The 19,306-nt window shown below is 34.9% G+C and overlaps 1 protein-coding gene and 1 non-coding gene across 6 annotated transcripts in view; one reads left to right on the forward strand and one right to left on the reverse strand.

Moving 5' to 3' along the window:
* CNTN5 (contactin 5) overlaps nt 1-19,306 on the reverse strand; it is a 1,325,220-nt gene that overhangs the window by 109,595 nt on the left and 1,196,319 nt on the right. The window lies entirely within an intron of this gene.
* LOC123787908 (U6 spliceosomal RNA) lies at nt 3,204-3,306 on the forward strand. Its single transcript, XR_006778362.1, has one exon. It is a non-coding gene; the product is annotated as a U6 spliceosomal RNA (small nuclear RNA).

Genomic DNA, 19,306 nt, shown 5'->3' on the forward strand with positions numbered 1-19,306 from the left:
CATTATAGACTGAATGCTGGCTTTAGTTATTTTCCTGTCTATATTTAGGAGTGAAATACATTAATATTACATTAATACAATCAATAACTTTGTTTTTAAGGCCTGTTAATGATGGTTATATTTTTGCCATTTTTTGCCTTTTTTTTTAAATCAGGGAGTAAATTCTCTCTTTAAAGGCTGTAGCTAATTTACATTAGACATATTTGAAAATAGATCAATAAGAGATAAATATCTCACAGATAACAAATGTGTGATAGTAGCTAGTGTCTGAATATTATACAGATGCCTCTCATTTAGCAGAAATCTTTATTAACTTTACACTTAGCTGTAATGAGTCCATATCAGATGGGAAGGAATCTGGAAAGTCCCCTTCAGACCCCCCTCACCCCACAACAGTGCCATTACATAGAGTCACTAAAATAAATATTTCTTTTTTTTTAAGATTTTATTTATTTATGTGACAGAGAGACAGCCAGCGAGAGAGGGAACACAGCAGGGGGAGTGGGAGAGGAAGAAGCAGGCTCCCAGTGGAGGAGCCCGATGTGGGACTCGATCCCGGAACACCAGGATCACGCCCTGAGCCGAAGGCAGATGCTTAACAACTGTGCTACCCAGGCGCCCCTAAAATAAATATTTCATTTGGAAATAGTTAATTTAGAAAAATGGACACAGTCTCTTCATTTCTTCTTGGTGAGGACTGCTGAGCAAATGACAAAACACAAAGGCCCCTGGCAGAAGCCATGTTCTCATGAATTTAATTTACTCTCAATCAAGGGCTCTTAGAATTGATATTAGATTGCTATCAGATCAACTCATTTTATTGATCTAATGTTCAGTTAGAAAATTTTCTTCTTTTGAGAAGACATTGACTTTTAAAGCTGAAAAGCAAATAAAATGTAAGTCTCCTTGTAACATCTAAAGCTGTTATTGTTAGCCTGGGTACATGAAACAAGGACCTAAGACTTCATGTGATAGTTAATCAATGTTAGAGAACCTTGGAATTTTTAAAATAACAGCAGTCGTCTAGTTCAACCATGTTTTTTTTCAGCTGAGGAAGAAGTAATTGAAACAGGAAAACTCCTCAATTAAAACAAAAACAAAAACAAACCAAAAGAGTCCTCCTGCTTTGGGGGGAAAAGTGTTGAACCAGAGTCTGGCTTTAGTCTTGACAAAACATGTGGAGTGATATTTCCTGTTCAAAACAAATTATAACAAACTAATGTGGTAATAAATAGGAAATTGTGTACTGACTTCTTGTGATATCATGATCCATTCTCCTTGTAGACAACAACTGGTGGAGCCAGCCAGTTCTTGCTGTATGATTGTCCAACCCTTCTTGAAGAAAAATTCCTTAAAAATCCTCCTAATACTGCAGGTGACTCCCCATGCCAACCAACTCCTCTGGCCCTTTTTCAGCTAGATATCATCACTTTCTCTGCCTGAATCTGACATCTACTGATTCAACAAAAATCCCTATTGTTACATGCTAATTTTTACATTTTATGTAGGTTCACATCGTTTCACTTTATTTGATTTTGGGGACTTTCATGTAATTTTTTTTTCATACAGAAGTTTTAAGTGAAAAATTAAACTTGTTGGGATTTAAAACACTAAACAGGTCTTTGCCTCACGTTGTTTAAAACTTAAAAAAAATGTTGATACCAAATATGCCATGTTATTTTAAATTGATTCTATTTTTAATCCCATAAATATTGCTTGGGAACAAACACCTCTTACTTCTAAACACATGTAGGACTATGCTGCAGAAAAAGACAATCATTCATGGAAACAAAGTCCTGAACATGGCTTTCTAACCAAGTAAGGATGAGATTTAGCTACTGTCTAAAAGATTAGATTAATGCAAAGAAATAAACTCAATAACTCAGGCCACAAAGAGTAAATTAAATTTTTTTTAAAAAGAATTAGTTATTTACTTTAGGGGGAAGGGCAGAGGGAAAGAATCTCAAGCAGAGATTAAACCGACTCAAGGCTTGATCTCAGGACCCTGAGATCATGACCTGAGCCAAAATCAAGAGTTGGACAATTAACTGACTGAGCCACCCAGGCGCCCCTGGGATATTTTTAATTTTTATCATGTAGTTTAATTACATGTAATGAACCATTCAAAACAAAGGACCGTTTTGCATAGACCCAATTTAAAAGCCCATATATAAGTAACAACAAAACTTTTCATTAAAAAGTAATAGTTCAATCCTCTTAACAAAATGGGTTTAGAGGGAATATAACTCAACATAACAAAGGCCGTAAGTGAAAAACCCACAACTAACACTATACTCAATGGTGAAAAACTGAAAGCTTTATCTTTAAGATTAGGAGCAAGATAAGGATGTCCAATCTCACCACTTTCATTCAACATGGTACTGGAAGTCCTAGCCATAGCAAATCAGACATCAGAAAGAAATAAAATGCATCCATATTCATGAGGAAGTTAAACTGTCACTATTTGTAGATGACATAATACTATTCATAAAACTCTGAAGACTTCACCAAAAAACTATTAGAATTAATAAATGAATTCATTAAGTTTGCAAGATACATAATTATACCCAGAAATCTATTGAATTTCTATACACTAATAATGAAGTAGCAGAAAGAGAAAATAAGAAAACAATCCCATTTACGTTGCACTCAAAAGAATAAAATACCTAGGAAAAAAGTTAACCAAGGAGATGAATGAATGACCTGTATACTGAAAACTATAAAACACTGATGAAAGAAATTGGAGACAACAAAGACAAATGGAAAGATACACCATGCTCATGGATTGAAAGAATTAATATTGTTAAAATATCCAAACTACTCAAAGCAATTTCCATATTCAATGTAATCTCTATTAAATACCAATAGCATTTTTTACAGAAGTAGAGCAAATAATACTAAACTTTGTATAAAACCCCAAAAGAACCCAAATAGCAAAAGAAATCTTGAGAAAGAAGAACAAAGCTGGAGGTATCACATTCTCAGATTTTGGTAGGCTACACTGCTGTAGTAATCAAAAGAGTATGGTATCAGTATGAAAACAGACACATGGATCGATGGAAGGGAATAGGGAGTCCAGAAACAAACCCATGCCTATCTAGCCAACTAATCTATAACAAGAATATACAATGGAGAACAGACAGTCTTTTCAATAAATGGTATTGGGAAAACTGGACAACTATATGCAAAACAATGATAGTGGTGTTCCCTTTGGCAGCATGTACTAAAGCTGGAATGATACAGAGAAGATTAGCATGGCCCCTGTGCAAGTCATTTATGCAAATTCTTGAAGTGTTTTATTTTTATTTTTTTTATAATAGTATTTTTTATTATGTTATGTTAGTCACCATACAGTACATCCCTGGTTTTTGATGTAAAGTTCCATGATTCATTAATTGCGTATAACACCCAGTGCACCATGCCATACATGCCCTCCTTACTACCCATGACCAGCCTAAGTGTTTTATTAAAAAAAAAGAATGAAACTGCACAACTCTCTTACACTATATACAAAAATAACCTCAAAATGAATTAAAGACCTCAGTGTGAGACCTGAAACTATAAAACTCCTAGAAGATAACATAGGAAGTAATTTCTTTGACATCAACCATGACAACATGTTTCCAAATATGTTTCCTAAGTCAAGGAAAACAAGTAGACACCAAAATAAAAAGCTTTTGCACAGCAAAGGAAACTGTCAACAAAATAAAAAGACAACATACTGAATGGGAGAAAATATTTGTAAATGATATATTCAATAAAGGGTTAATATCCAAAATATATAAAGAACTTACACAATTCAACACCTAAAAAATAATAGTCTGATTAAAAATGGGCAGAGGCCCTGAATAGACATTTTTCCAAAGAAGACATACAAATGGCCAACAGACTCATGAAAAGATGCTCAACATCACTAATCATCAGGGAAATGCAAATACAAATGCAAATCACTTTACATCTGTCAGAATGGCTAAAATCAAAAAGATTAAAATAGTGTTGGTGAGGATGTGGAGAAACAGGAACCCACTTGCACTGTTAGTGGGAATGCAAATTGGTGCAGCCACCGTGGAAAAAAGTATGGAGATTCCTCAAAAAATTAAAAACAGAAATACCATATGATCCAGTAATTCCAGCACAGGGTATTTACCCAAAGAAAATGATAACACTAACTCAAAAAGGTTTATGCACCCCTGTGTTTATTGCAGCATGTATACAATAGCCAAGATATGGTAGCAACACAAATGTTTGTCAATAAATGAGTGGATAAAGAATATGTGATACACACACACACACACACACACACACACACACACACACACTCACAAAGGAATATTACTCAGCTATGGCTGAGAAAGGATGAGATCTTGCCATTTGCTACAGCATGGATGGCCTAAAGGGTATTACAGTAAGTGAAATAAGTCAGACAGGGAAGTCAAGTACCATATGATTTCACTTATATGTGGAATAAAAAACAAAAACAAATGAATAAAGAAACAAGAAGCAGAATCAGACCTATAAATACACAGAACTGATGGTCAAAGGAGGAGGTGGTGGCATGGGCAAAACAGGTGAAGGGGAGTGGGAGATACAGGCTTCCAGTTATGGAATGAATAAGTGATGGTAATAAAAGATATAGTATCAGGAATATATAGTCAAAGGTGTAATAGAAAGATGTAGCTATACTTTTGATGACCATAGCATAACATATAAACTTGTTGAATCAGTCTGTTGTATACCTGTAACTAATATAACATTGTGTTTCAACTGAACTCGGATAAAAAAATAATAAAAAATAAACGTAAAAAAAAGTCAATAATGTGAATAGATTTTCTGTAGCACCTTACATATTCATACCTATTAATAACTGGTTGCTGAGGTCTTCATCTTTAGAATAGAATTATGAAGACTTATGGCATGCCCTGTTTAGGAAGTATGATTTTATTGATATTATATTTTTATACAAGATGTGTCCTGACATGCTCGTGACATACTGGGATGGCAACGTCCAACTTCATATAGTATTGCATCTTTCCTTCTTTATTTTTTTCCTCAGATACTTCCTTATAATCATGTTCTTCATGACATCTAGAGGGTGCTTTTAGATTTCTTTAATATTTACCAACTTGATTTAAATGACCCTTTCCCACTGTTCTTAGTCCTATGAGAATAACCAACTCTATTTTACCAGCGGTGGACAGGATGGAAATGAATGATAAACATTTCTAATAATTTTTTTCAAAAGCAGTTTTGTTCTTAATTAATTGGTAAAGCTCACCATTTATTCTATCATTATTATTATTATTATTATTATTATCATCATCATCATTATCATCATCTGTCATCTCTGTAATGGGTCCCTCAGTGTGATTTTTGTCTCTCCTCATTTTGACCATTTAACACCTAGTCTTCATATTTGAAATCTCTGCTCAAGTTTTACTTTTTTTACTCAATAGCTACTAAATTCCAATTTCTGTGACCTAGAGCCTCAGAATTGCATTTTATATAAAATGCCTAGGAATTTTTTTAAAGATTTATTTATTTATTTATTTATTTGAGAGAGAAAGAAACAGAACAGAGAGAGCAGGGGGAGGGCAGATGGTGGGAGGGGCCGAGGGAGAGGGAGAAACAGGCTCCCTGCTGAGCAGGGAGCCCAATGCAAGACTCCATCCCAGGACCCTGGGATCATGACCTGAACTGAAGGCAGACACTTAACTGACCAAGCCACCCAGCTGCCCCTAAAATGCTTAGGAAATTTTTATGCACCCTATATTGCAAGAAAAGAAATGAGAGTTGGATAAAGAATCTGAAGAATCTTATTCCAGTTCTGAATCTTTATGTAAGAGCTCTGTATAAGTTTCTTTTCTTTTTTTTTTTTTAAAGATTTTATTTATTTATTTATTCGATAGAGATAGAGACAGCCAGCGAGAGAGGGAACACAAGCAGGGGGAGTGGGAGAGGAAGAAGCAGGCTCATAGCGGAAGAGCCTGATGTGGGGCTCGATCCCATAATGCCGGGATCACGCCCTGAGCCGAAGGCAGACGCTTAACCGCTGTGCCACCCAGGCGCCCCTCTGTATAAGTTTCTGAAACTAGGCCAAATTTCTGAACCTCATTAAGCCTCAATTTCTTTACATTTTATAAAGTGGATAATATCAATGTTATCATTATTGTGAGGATTACATAGGGTAATGTAATTAAAAATTACTTTGTAAATAGTTATATACCAGCACTGGTTGGACCTCTCAATAGCTTGGTAACTTTGACAATGTCATATGATCTCACTATGCTTCATTTTTTACCAATAAAAATCAGAACCTATGCACCACATTTGGTTCTATCAAAATAAAAAGATAGATATGAAAATAATTTGGAAAAATGTACTAATCTTACTGGCAGTTTCAACAAGCAATATCTTCTGCAGAGCTGATAGTGGAAAATGGAAAACAAATAGTGAAATGATGACTCAATGTCTACCTCAATGTCTATCAAGTAGAAGGCATTGTGCTAAATGTTATGTATTTTCTTTCTAATCTTTACAGTAAATCAGGTATTAACATCCTCCTTTCCACAAATGAGAAGACTGAGTCTCAGAAAGTTCAGGTGACTCATTCAAGGTCACACAACACCCCAATGATGAACCTGGGGTTCAATTGTTATTCTTAATTTTATGATACGTATCAGAGATTTAACTCTGTCCTATTTATTACTACTCAACACTACTTCACATAATTCAGCACAGACATAGAAAATGTAAGTTTCAGAGCATTAAAAATAATTTTGAGCAGAGGCAAACTTTTCTATTGACTGAAAATGAATTTGGAGGTAGAAATATGTGATAGAAATGAAGTGGACTTTGTGGCTTACTCCCTAATATTCACTCCACCTGTCGCAATGTGATGTAAGGAATTAACCCCTATTCTATGGGTGGCCCTGATTAGTTTATGCCTGTTTTGGCAATCTCACCTGCCCCTGTCATGATTGATTCAGGAAGCTTGGTCTAAGCCAATCAGATCATGGCAATCTTCTTATGTTGGATGCGGTTCATGGTCTAGACTGGCAAAACCAGTTGAAGGGATGGACACTTGTAGAGATATGCTAGTTCTTTCACTTGCTGTATAGTAACAAGAAAGTACTTAGCCTCTACTATTCTTGGCAGTCAACCTATGACTACCATGAGCTTTAGGGTAAGGCCAACATTATAGACAACAGTGGAGAGATGGAATCAACCTGGGTCTTTGGAAAAAAAACTTAAGACCCAGGATTAATCAATTTAAAAATCTGCTTTAGCTTCCTGTCATGAGAGCCAATAAATTTCCTTACTGTTTCATCCAATTTGAGTTAGTTTTCATAATATTTGAAACTGGAAGCATCCTAAGAGACAAAGGATAACTGAGACTCCCTTGGTTTGCAAAAGATTAACACTGGAGTAATTCCTTACCTATGCAAAGACTGGTTATACTAGCATAAATAACCTGAAAAAAGGATCTTTGACAATATCTAATTATCAAATAAACCCCTTGGAATTGGAAAAAACAAGTCATTTGGGAAAACTGACAGAACAGCTGGCCAACTAGAAGCAAACAGACAGATAGGTAAACACATAATGCAATGAAATTATGAAAGTGATTTAAAAATTCACCTCTAGGATAATGGAATGATCAGTTTTGGATATACACTTGGAGCTTATTAAGGCTGCATTATTTTAGACAATGTATTCCTATGACAACAAAGTTCAGCAAAGTACTGAAAATCAGGGGCACCTGGGTGGCTCAGTCAGTTAAGTGGATGATCTCAAGGTCCTGGGATTGAGTCCCACATAGGGCTCCCCGCCCAGTGGAGAGTCTGCTTCTCTGTCTCCCTCTGACCCTCCTCCAACTTGTTAGCACACTCTCTTTCTCTCAAATAAATAAATAACATCTTTAAAAGAAAAAAGAAAATCAGAGAATTTTAGAGCGAAATTGAAAAACCCATTTTATAAACCTATAATTGAATATTCTGTGTGTTTCTCATTGCCACATTGACTTAAAAAAAAAAAAAAGAAGGCTGAAAGGTTTGGAGATGTTAGCATGTGAAAACAAGCCAAAAACCTAAACTTGACAGTTTTGAGTGATGAAGGCTGCTTGGGTACCACAAGACCCAGTTCTCATGCAGCCCTTGCCATTGTCCAGCCAAAATGAGTTAGGACTGTACTTCACATCTCTATGTCACAGAAAGTTCTTTAGATACTGAGGTTGGAAGGATTTTTTTTTAAGTGAAGACTCTAAGAAGATAGTTCCTCTGGGCTAGTTCTTAAGATGGAACAGATGACTTCATTATTACTATTACTATTATTATTATTATTAATATTTGGTGATAAAAGGATAAGTAAACAAATATGCTAAAATACTGGAAAATTCAAGGTGTTTTTGAAGAGAGGGAAAGTAGTTTAAGTTTGATCAAAATAGCAGAAGTCTGTAAAAGTGGAGAAAAGAAGGTGGATGGAAGACCTTGAACATGAGGACGAGTTTGAATTTTGTTATGTAGGTAGTGGAGGGCTAGTAAATGTTTTTAAATGGGAGGTGGACCAACACATTAAATATGGGGGAAGAGTCAAGGGTGGGAATGAAACATTATTCCAGAATTTCATGGTTGGATAAATTGGAAGAATAATGTTAAAATAAAGGGAAAATCTGGAGGAAGATCTCAAAAGTTTTCCTTTCAACTTAAAGCAATTAATTTCAATTGAAATAAATTTTGATGATAACAAATAAGTGCAGTAGGAAGATGCTAGTTTGGAGCCTGAAGAGAGTTGAAAAGATCAGGAATAGTCATTGGGTGATCAACAACAGTCAAACAGCAATATTGCTAACGATTTTGAAAGCTTATATGAAAAGAAAAACATGACTTTATAGGGGCTGAGTCAACATTGTTCAATTAAATTGTTTATGTCTTGTACTTGCTCATAACCAGAAACAGAGGTGACTGAGTTTAAAAGTTGGCATGATGGGTGGCAAGGAAGTTATGCCCACCTATTGAGTAGGTAGATTCCAGGTAGGAATTGAATTAAGCCTAATTGGTGACCATACAGGTTAAGCAGAGTCCATGTGAAATTCAGGGGAAGATTCAATAAATATGGGGATGCATCTACTGCAGTAAATTAAAGCTGCTGCCAGAAAGTTCATGTCCCAAGTAACGATTAAACTATACATGGCAGAGCTTCCAGGACACGGGTTGGACCCCTACAGTTGCAAATAAGGCAAGATGATAAGGTGCTGGGCTGTCAGCTGGGTGATGTTTCAACTGATAGTTCAAAAATTTCTCATGGACCTAAAATCTTTAGTGGACACGTAAGCCTTTTCTTTAGCACTTCTATTTAGTTTCTTTCCCATATACTATGGGTAGCCAGAATCCAGCATATGAATCCTTCTTTGCTATTTGCACTTGATTTTTAGTATTTCAATCAATATTTCTTGTGAAAATGAGTGTATGTGTGTATGTTGCAAAAAAAAATAGGTGAAATCATGAAAAAATGCTTTATAGAGATGGGAGTGCCAAGCTTCAAAGAACTGTTTTGTGATTGCCACTATAGGAAACTTCTGAAAACCCTATCCCACCACATCATTCCCATACAGATTTTTCTCCTATTTCACAGTGTCTGCCTTATTGACATGTCATTATATTTAATATTAAATGCCTATGATTATTGTTCATTCAATTACTACTTCATACACTGTCCATTCTTCTCTATTTATATGATTTTAAAAATGTAATTATTCACTTCGGGAAAAAGAATTAGTCATTTATTCATACATTTAATAATTTGCTTAACAATATTGAGGAAATATCTACTGTGTGCCAGACTCTAGGGATTAGGATTACTTTCTAGGGAAGAGAAGAAGGTCAATGAACAAATGAATGAGATAGTTTCAGATAGTAATAAATGCAATGAAGAAAATAAAGTGGGATGAAGATCACGTGGAGGCAAGATAGGAAACATTAAATGAGAAGCTGAAAAACAGATGATAAGGAGCAGCTAGCCACATACATATTATGGGCAAGTTTTCTAGGCAGAGAACCTCAGCGACAAAATTCCTAAGTGTTGATGAGTTTGGCACATTTGTGAAACAGAAAGGATTCTGGTGTGGTTGAAGCAAAGTGAAGAAAGAAGATAGAGGAGAGTGATAAAGTTGGAAAGGTCAGTAGGTGCCAGATAACAGAGGGATTTGAGGGCAAAGGGAATGACTTTAGATTTTATCTGAGTGTGTTGGGAAGCCACTCTGGATAACACGTGAGAAAATTCAAAGGAAAGAAGCTATTGAAAACCATAGAGCAAAAGTGGAATGGAAGCCCTCAGAGGCTATAGGAAGATATTGGGGAAAATCTATTTAAATAATTGAAAATGTTAATGATCAATGTTAATGCTAAAACTGCAAAACTTTTGCAATAACATTTTCGTAGCAAATGTAAATTGCAATGATTCAATAAATCACTTTTCCAATGTTGTCTTATTGTACTGGTGCTGCTTAGTCAAAGTTGTCAGTGTAGTTTCAATGACAGTGGTAGTCTCTGAGAATGTTCTGCATACCAGTTTCTTGCAATCTTACTGAGAGTGTGGTGATTTTTCTACTTCTGTTGTAAGGAAAACAAAGCAAAACAAAACAAAATGACACTATCCTTTCCCCTACACCAGTCTTATAAAATTGGAATTTCATGAAATTTATCCTGGTAGGTGTAATTTGTGAATGTGTGCTTGTCATTAGAACTCTATCTCCTTTCGGTTAAATGGGGCTAAGTGATTGGTTCAGACCAGTGAGTGGGTCCCGAGTTAAAATGACTTGTGCCATTTTTCACTGAAGCATTTAATTACCAATGTGAGACTCTCCATATCACTCTGTTTGAGATGTTTAAAGAATTCTGTGCTTCTTTATAGAAAAGTACAAACACTTCTCAGTCAATTATCACAAAATTCAGATGAAAGGTAAATTAGCCGACAATTGCAGGTAGTTAAGCAGGCATAAATGTTTAATGTAGCTTTACATGAGTTGAAGTTGTGCACACTGTGTATATTCCAATAGAAAAATAATACTGTCCATCCATCGAAGGTGATCTTTCTGAAATGGAAAATAGATATTTGAGGGTATATTGTACAAATTGCCAGAACAAATAGAAATAATCACCTTGTTTATTAAAAACCTCAAGCAACCCAGATACTATCCGGAAATTAATTTATTAAGCTAAATATTAAATAAATTCTAAGAAAAAATGAGTTAAAGAAATCCTATAGGAAATACCATATGGGATGCTAAAATTGCAAAGTGCCATGTTTCTGCAAAACTGTGTAAATCCAATATTGAGTTTATCATGTGTAATTCATTACAACTCTGCCATGTAAATTTTAAGATTAAAAAAATAATGCATGGACTTTTAAATTTGTTCACTCTCACTATTCACTTATGAATAATTTATAGATATCCTTGTGGCTTATTTTCCCAAATATACCATGAAGTGAATTTGGAATTATTATTTCCAATGACATACTAGGGAATACATTTATAAACCCATTCTCCTTAAGACATATGCATCTTTGACAATACTATGGGTAAATTGGAAATAGGAGACTTTCTTTTATGTTTTTGTTGTTGTTGTTGTTCTGAAGTATACATTTGTACTTACTCTCATTTATTTAGGTTTTCTTTCATGATTTTCCATACCAAAAACATGTTCTACAAGATTTCCATTGGGACTAGGGACATATTTCATGGTTGTGAAAAGGAACAAAAGTTGACAAACAGGTATTTAAGGTCATTAATTTCATATTTTAACTAACTGAGCAAATCAGTAGGCTACTAAAGACTTAAAAAAGAATAAGTATTACTCTCTAAGTGGTTAACTTATCTCCCAATGGCTGAGAAATAATGGAGAAAGAATTGTCTTAGGGGTATCTTGATGGCTATTGTTTTATACTCGGGGGATTTTTTGCTATACAACTGTAAGAAGACATATACCATTATGCAATGTACCATTAAGAGCTTGGCACAGACTGAAAGATGACTGTGTCAAATGGTGACAATGAGCTTGATGCCACCATCTAACTCATTTGGAGAAATGGAGACAGTGGGCTCTTTCAGAGCACTTAAATAGAGCAGTCCTGGAGGTTGGATAATTTGTAACAGATGTTCCATATAATGGATGGATTACAGGGAGAGTGTCTGTAATACATACTACCTCACCCAGTGGGGTATGATCGATGCTGCTTATTAGCTTGACTTAACATTCTGTGAGCTGAGGTTGTGAGACAAATATATGAGCTTTGATTTACTGATACATACAGATCAGGTGATAAAATGTCTTTGAAACAGTGATAAGGTATTTCAAATGAAGTTTACTAATAACAGTTCTATTTCTTGAGTTGCCGCAGCAGAAATAATTATATGAACCAATAACCTCCTGAACAAAACATATAATTCAAAGAGACTTGTTTTATGCCATAGGTTTTTGTGATGAATGAATACTTAAATTAACCAAATCAGAATGCTGACAAATGAGAAAGCTAATGCTTTGATATAGATGATTAACTTATATGGTTTAAAAAATATTTCCATTGCTTAAAATTTTGTACTTCTGACATAGAATATTTTAAAATCTAAGACATAATTTCAGGGGAACCTAAAAATCATTCACACTATTTGGTTTCACTTTTTAAAAATCTAAGTATTTATTTTACAAATACGTCCAAATCCTTTAGTGTTCTTGGTGGTTTATAACAGCTTTGTATTCTTTATTTTAATTTTTGCATTGCTTCATTGTCAACTAAACTGAAGGTATGGCAAAAGCCTATGTAAACTTTCATAGAACGAATATTTATGTTTTAAAAATATTGAATATTGTGATTTAAATCAATTTTATAATATGTACTTCGTGCTCATTTTGTGTGATATCAAGTTGGTGGTTATTAGATATGCAGATATTGATGATAGTTACTGATATGTAAAAAACACCTTACAACTATCTATCATGGGTTCATCTACACATCTTTTCTAGAATGAAATAGAATTTGTGTATTTAACTTTTTAACTTTTTTTTTAAACTCAATCTTATTCTTTTGATTGATTCCTTTGTATAACTGTATTTGAAGCCCTTCAACATTTATTTCACATTTGGGAAATTCCTTTGTACACAAAGATAGCTATTGCATTTTGCTCAAGGAAGGAAGCCATCACAATGGAATCTTCAATGCATGTAAATATGTGCTAATATAAACAACCCGCTTCAGGAAAGTAATGCAAGATTTCATTGTTTCAGCTTACTGAATATACTAAGATGGTCTTGATGGTGTTTCAGTTTATCCTAATGACCATAAACCAGCAGAGAACATAATTATCCCAAATCTATCAACATGCCATTTTGACCCCGAGGAAGGAGAGGCAGTCAAAATGTTCCCAATCATCTTTAGAACGTATTATCAAATTCTAAGTGGACAAGATGGACAAAATAATCAGAATATTATTGGATATTTTAGTCAATGGATAATCAAATAGAATTGACTGTTGGAGAAATGTATACCATTTTCCTGCCCATATATACCATAAAATACAAATTCATTCCTTAACCCTAAAGATTAGGAAAATAAAAATTCTTTCTCTAATTAAGAATATCGACAATAATATCTGAATTTACTAAGAAGCATTCTACCATTTAAAATCTCATTTCATTCTCCTATTAAATCTGCAAATTAGATATTATATGCCTATTCTACAAATGAAGAATCCAAAAGAGGTAAAATGACTTGCCTGTGGTTATTCAGCTAGTGTCAGAGTAAGATGGAAACCTGGGCCTGGGTTATTTTTATGATGTTACACTGCATTGGCTTTATAAACTGGTTACTATTACAGCAGTTTTAAACAACTCGAGTCATTTTTAAATCAGGCTATTGAGATTCAACTAACATTTATTGAGCACCAGCTATAAACTAGGTCTAGTACTAAGTGCTCTGGTTGCCCAAAGATATTTCTTTTCTAAATGAAATGCAAGCACAGCAAACCTTTCTTTGTTACTTTTCATACACCTTAAGTTCATGCAATTTTATTTTCTCACTGCAATAAACAACCTTGCAGCTGTCACTTTTATATCTCAGCTTTTATCAATACCTGCCCAGTTTGAATCTTATAGTGGTTATTTTCTATTTTAATGAACTGTTTTTTTTTATAAAGCTGGGAGCTATCTTTTTCCCTTTCCTCTTCAGTTTTTAGGTACTTCAGCAATGATCCAGAAGTTTCTGAAGGTAAAGTCTACTGATATACTCAATAATAGGGTAGAGATCCATGTGTTCGTGACTGCCAATCTTTACATATAAGGTGTCAAATTAGATTTTCCTCATACATACTGAGCAATAAAGTTAGACACACTCTAGTTTTGAAAAATGAAAAAAAAAAGAGGGGAAGACATTTATAAGAAAGATTTTTACCAAGAATTATTCAGAGTCATTTTTTTTTCTTGGCATTAACAGACATCATCTGCAGTGCATTTTCTCCCCTACTCTCTCACCTCAGTTGCTCTAACCCATTAGAGAGCTAATTGCCTTTGTAATTCCAAATTAAGGAGTACTTAGTGAAATGGAGACATTACCTTTGCCAGGTGTTTAGGAGGACAAAATCTAGTCTTCAGTAAAAGTCAGCAAAAGTTTCTTTCAATCGGTGAGAGTCCTCTCTCTGCTCAATATTCATGGATTTTGTGTTGTTCAATGAAGAATCATTCAGAGACCGGTTACGTGTTGTATGATGCTAGACAAAATCAAGAGAATAATTAAGAATTGAGTATTTTGGAACATAGGTTGAAATAAAACAAGATTTTAGGATAGGGATTAAAGTGAACTTACCAGTTGTCCATTGTTTTGGAGATGTGACCAGTATTGGGCTGATATTTCACAGATCTTTCGCTTGAAACTTAGGTTCTTGGTGACCACTTACAGTTTATGAAAGAAGGGCTATGTAGTATCTATATGGCTTGTGAAACTGTGTATTCTAGGCTTTACATGAAAACAAATTACTACCTAATACTGAAAAAAAAACATGCTAAAACAATCTAGGTAACAGTCACAGAAAACAAATGCATTCAGGAAATTTAAAAGGTCACATGTTAGAAAGGATTGCTGTTTGGTTTAGTCCTATATCTATAAAAACTATGAAAAGTAAGTAGATGATTTTTCCAAACAATTCAAACAAATGAACACAGGTAAAATGTACTTCCAATATTTAGCCCAAGTAATATTGGTTAGTTTGGTTAGTTTAAGAACAAACTTCTGAACACCAAATACCATTTTTTTTTGTTTTGTGTTGTTTTGTTTTCATGATTTTTGGCATACTTTACATATGAGTGGGTGAGAAACAATGAATATCAAAGGTTTGAAAGACCAGTAGTAAGGATTGAAATGAAGGTCAGGTGCTTTTTAAAATAGCTGGGAATTTTGTTCTTCCCTCATAATTGTGGCAATCATAAGAAGGTTTAAAATGAGAGAATGAGAAGATATCATGCAAAAAGAGGTCTCTTTCTTTATTATTGCTTAGTATTCCTGGTGACATTTTGTCCAGAAGTGATTCTTTTCTATCAAAGCCTAGCGTGTCTGGATAAGAAGTCCCACAAGATGTCCTGAGAAAATAATCATTAGAATTTGACATCTTATATGATTGGTGGTCAGAGGAAGTTCAGCCTTGTCAGTAAGCTTAGTGGTCATTTAGAGCAAAAAATAAGACAGAAAGTGGTGATCAGTAATGTTGAGCCTCCTGGTCATGTGGTCAAAGATTAGAAACTTTAGAGGATTAGAGAGCATGAGGCCTACCCTTAGAGGCAGATGTAAGTGAAAAACAGCTTATTTGCAAGATGATGTAGATTATCTTCTGTTCTCGTTTTTACCTTAAGAATGACTTAAATCTAGCCCACTATATAAATTCTCTGACTCCTATGTAGAGCTTGTCACTCCATCCCTTCTAATAGGACTCTTTTCTTTCCCCTCCCTCTTTATTCCTTTCTTCCTTCCTTTTTCCTTCTTTTCTTCCTTCCTGCTTTGCCCTTTCCTTCTCTTTCTTTCTACCTTCCTTCCACAAATATTTATTAATATTCATCACGAACTATAATGTGTCAAGAACTAAGTAGGTCCAGAGAATACAATAATGAATAAAATGAAAACAATCTGGCAATTGATGATGGAAGGTGGTATAACAATTTAAAATGCTCACTTTGAAATTAGTCTACCTGGACTCTACTCACTATTCCACTTATTAGGGTGACATTCAACAAGTCCTAAACCTCCCTAAGCCTTAGTTTTCTTATTTGCAAATTGGAACTAAAAATAGTATTCCTCTCATTGTTTTTATATGATATGATAAATGGATAGAGTGAAATAATTCATATAGGAACAGTGCCTGGCATGTGGGAAAACCTTAATAAATCCTTGTTTTTTATGATTATTAATGGGGCTTATGATCAGAGTAAAATGTGTTGCTCATATGTCTGTAACAGCATTCCTTATATTATATTGTAAAAAGACATGTTCTTCCATGTCAGGAACACAAGTTGTTCATGGCTAGCTGGTTCTTAGTATAGTGCCTGCCACATATTTGTGCTTTATAAATGTTTGATGAATCAGTGTTTAATGAATGAGTGAAAAGTGAGCAAGGTTAAAGATAAGCAACCTGTCCAAAGTTACAGACCAACAAGAGCTTGGAGGATGTGAAATGGTCTATCTGACTTCAAAGCCCATGGTTTCCTCTTATACATCATTGCTTGCCTCTTTCCTCCTACTGTAATTTGGTTATTACACCCATCATGCCATTGAATTTGCCCTTGCCAAAGTCATCAACTGCTTTCTTTTTTTTTCTTTTTAAAAAAATTAAAAAAAAAATTATGATATGTTAGTCACCATACAGTGCATCATTAGCTTTTGATGTAGTGTTCCATGATTCATTGTTTGCATATAACACCCAGTGCTCCATGCAATATGTGCCCTCCTTAATACCCTTCACTGGGCCAGCCCGTCCTCCTGCCCACCTTCCCTCTAAAACCCTCAGTTTGTTTCCTGGAGTCCCATCACCTGATTTCAAATTGCTCAACCTAATGGTAGATATTGGTTCTTATTTTACTTGTACTTGACACTGTTGCCTACCTTGTCTTTCCTGAAATTCTCTTTTCTCTTTGTCTCTATGACTTGATTTCCTTTGCTTTCTTCCTAGTAGCTTGCTGTCTCCAGCAGCCACTTCCCAATTTTTGTATATTCCTCTCCTTTTCAACTTTAGTTTTCTTTGGGGTTCTATATTGAGTGTTTTTCTCTTCTCATTCTTTATACGCTCTTTCTGTACTTTCATTTCCATCTGATTGTGCTCAAATCTACATCTCAACTACAGTGTTTCTTTCCTAGGTCCATAGCCACAAATCTATTTGCTTACAGAGTATTTCTTTTTGGAGAGCCTTATCTTAAATGCTCTTCCTTTACCACCAATCCACTTCTCTCCTTACCTTACAGACTACATGAAAAGCATGATCACTCATTAGGGTGACCACATAATTTATCTAAACCAGGACAATTTTGAGAGTGAAAGGGTTTCACTAATAATACTCTGCCACTCGTAGTTTAACTTGGAACTGTCTTGGTCTAACCAGAATGTATGTTCTCACTGCCATTGATCCCTCAATTAAGCATCACAATTGGCATTCATTCTTGACTCTTCCTTCTCATTTTTCATAGATAGTGAGCTACCAGGTTCTATAGATTCTGTCTCCTTCTTATTTTTTGAATATGTACACTCTTTTTAATCTCCATTATTATTGCCTTTTTTCAGACCTTTCTTATTTCTTGTGATGATTACTGCTATAACTTCCTTCTTGGTCTATTAGCAACCAATGGTCTCACTCTCCTCTAAAACACCCTCTGGAGTTATCAGAATGATCTTCTTATATATCTACTCATGTCCCCTTCCTGCGTTGGTCCTTTTATAGATGTCCATAACTTTCAGCATAAAGGTTAAGCTCTCTACCGTGGCATTAGAAGGCACTTATACCCAATCCCATCTCACACTTCTCCCTCTTGCATACTAGAACTGTCCTGGGGTAATCAGAAGGGGGAATGAAGCATGAGAGACTATGGACTATGAGAAATAAACTGAGGGCTTCAGAGGGGAGGGGGGTGGGGGAATGGGATAGACTGGTGATGGGTAGTAAGGAGAGCACGTATTGCACGGTGCATTGGGTGTTATACACAACTAATGAATCATCGAACTTTACATCAGAAACCAGGGATGTACTGGTTTATATATATATATATATATATATATATATATATATATATATATAATAAAAAAACATTAAAATAAAAAAAAAGAACTGTCCTGGCATATAGTAGGCACTCACTAAACAATGAATAAAATCAGCACTTAAAACATAACCCACACACCAAGAACTTATCTCAACAAGTTTATGTAAATGTAAAGTAATAGTAAATGTCATTTTTATATTAAGATGGATATGTAAGAAAAATAGCTTAGTCTGTGGGACAAAATACATAGTGAAATGTGATCACAATACAGTTTGTGACTCAAAAACATGTATAATATAAAATCCAGCTGATTAGATTTTTCTCAAAATGGCGGTGAAGTCAGAGTACTTGCTTCAAAATAGCAAAATGCTCCTATCAAGAAACCTGCAAAAGTCTAAGTCAATTGTAACATAGTTAAAATGTCCATGCTACCCAGAGCAATCTACACTTTCAATGCTATCCCGATCAAAATACCGAGAACGTTTTTCAAAGAACTGGAACAAATAGTCCTTAAATTTGTATGGAACCAGAAAAGACCCCGAATCTCCAAGGAACTGTTGAAAAGGAAAAACAAAGCTGGGGGCATCACAATGCCAGATTTCGAGCTGTACTACAAAGCTGTGATCACAAAGACAGCATGGTACTGGCACAAAAACAGACACATAGACCAATGGAACAGAATAGAGAGCCCAGAAATGGACCCTCAGCTCTTTGGGCAACTAATATTTGATAAAGCAGGAAAAAACATCCGGTGGGAAAAAGACAGTCTCTTCAATAAATGGTGCTGGGAAAATTGGACAGCTACATGCAAAAGAATGAAACTTGACCACTATCTCACACCATACACAAAAATAAACTCCAAATGGATGAAAGACCTCGATGTGAGACAGGAATCCATCAAAATTCTAGAGGAGAACATAGGCAGCAACCTCTACGACATCGGCCAAAGCAACCTTTTTCATGATACATCCCCAAAGGCAAGAGAAACAAAAGATAAAATGAATTTATGGGACTTCATCAAGAT

This window comes from Ursus americanus, chromosome 16, assembly GCF_024610735.1.
Source record: "Ursus americanus isolate L20-20 chromosome 16, mUrsAme1.1.p, whole genome shotgun sequence".
Classification (NCBI taxonomy): domain Eukaryota; kingdom Metazoa; phylum Chordata; class Mammalia; order Carnivora; family Ursidae; genus Ursus; species Ursus americanus.